Here is a 2,030-nt window from a genome sequence, read left to right as displayed (position 1 = left end):
CCCCCACCCCCACTCCCAGCTTCAGGTATCAGCCTGAAGCCGCCCTCTGCTGTACTTTTGCCCAAGATCCCATTCTTCCTCAGTTTCGTCTTCCTGCTGTCAAGCTTCCCTGCTCCCTCACTGATCTTCCCTGGAGAATTTTCCTTCATAAATTGCTTGTACGTGATTCTTCTTCTCAAGGTCTGCTTTTGAAGAGTCTATTCTAACACAGTCACAGAAAAATACAAAATCACATGATTATGTTTAAGGAGTGCTGGGAGCACACTTCAGGGACTCTGTGTGTGTGTGTGTGTGTGTGTGTGTGTGTGTGTGTGTGACACAAACACAAAAAAATGTGTCAGGGAAGTTTTGACATCACCAGGATGCTCATGTAGTTATAGTGGTTATAGTGCCCATCTGTTATTTTTCTGGCTGCCTGATATCTGAGCCCTTTACCCGAGTTGGTCTGGCTGGAGTGTAGGCTCCACATCTCACTACAAAAGTTGAAAAACTCAATTTTCTCATTCTCTGTGCCCCTCATGAGGAGATTGAAGTCTCCCAGACTTGCCCACATGGACATATCCATTTGAGACTTGGCATTGCTACTGATGAGTCTCATTTCCTGGATTGGTGATGGCAGCAATGTTGGGGCAGAGTCAGCCTGCAGGGCTGTTGCACTGGTGGTGCACAAATCTACAGCTTCTGGTGCATGGTGGTGGCAGCAAGGGGGTCGTGCCCAGGCTGTTTTGCTCTGCAGTCCTGGCTGTGGTTCTGACTGCGCTTTCCTTCATTCCTACCCTCCTGCCCAGCTGCTTTCTCCAGCCTTCTTGGTGATTCTGTGAGCTCCCTGGTATTTTCTGATATACTATTTTACTGCTCAAGTCACCAGAGACAAATTGTGCTGCAAACAAGAGACCTGAATGAGTGGTCCTTGATTCCAAAGTTTGGGGAGGATTGAGGAGAGGAGCATGTGGAGAGGCTCAGGGTGTAAAAGGGCACCGGTATCTGGGGAGCTCTGGGACTTTGGCGTTATTGGAAATAGAGTAGGGGATGAGCTAAAAGGGTCAGTGCAGAAGGCTCTTCTGGGCTCTGCTGCGGAGATGGGACTTATGTTGTTTTAGTCTCTCTTTGCTTCAAAATGTAACCCAGATGGGAAGAGAGGTCTTCAACTCGTAGTGACCTAAAGTCTTTGACTGTAAAATAAATTGCAGTGTATTTTATTTACAAACGAACATTTCTGTAACATCTGCTACCTCTAACTTTTTGGATCCTTGAGTGCAGAACTACCTGTGGAGAAAGGGTCCTGATTTATCTGAAATTCCAAACTCTCTCACACAAAATGAGCCCAGGCAAGGAGGATGATCATTTTCAAAGCACTTCACATTCTCTGTCTAATTCAGATACATTATTGTCACCATCTCATTTTATAGGTGGGGAAATTGAAGCTTAGATAACATAAGGTTTGTGGAGGTGGCTCAGTGACAGAACATAGATGCTGGTGGGTAAACCCAGACCTTCTAGCTCCATAGCAGCAAGTCTTTCCCTGTGTGTTCTGTGAAGATTTTATTTGCAGGTCACGTTCCAGTGTCTGCCTAGCACACATGTGAAATACTGCTCGTCTCTAGTGTGGTGATGAGGCATCAATCTTATTTCCTCTGTGTCTTTCCAGTTTGGGTGTGAGAGCAGATGTACATTCATCAGGGACACCAAAGACCACTGTTAAGGATTTGCTTATAGCTGACCAAAAACCTCAGAGTTCGTGGTTATGGATGGATCTAACATTGGCAGTGAGGGGCTCATAACTGAAACTATACCGTCCATACGTTTGAGATGCTATGATTTACATGTTTCTGTAAATCAAAGCCTTTTACTAATAACCGTGAGCAGTGAGCTACTGAGCACATGAGTCCACTGGGAGAAAATTCACATGTAATAGCATTTCCCAAATGTCCATTATACTCTGGATACCACCTTAGTTACTTATATATGATATCTATACAATCCACTCAGAATGCAGTGAGGTAGGTGTGGACATGCCTATTTTACAGACT

Source organism: Pteropus alecto, unplaced genomic scaffold (assembly GCF_000325575.1).
Source record: "Pteropus alecto unplaced genomic scaffold, ASM32557v1 scaffold155, whole genome shotgun sequence".
NCBI classification, from domain to species: domain Eukaryota; kingdom Metazoa; phylum Chordata; class Mammalia; order Chiroptera; family Pteropodidae; genus Pteropus; species Pteropus alecto.
This window is presented reverse-complemented; position numbering follows the sequence as displayed.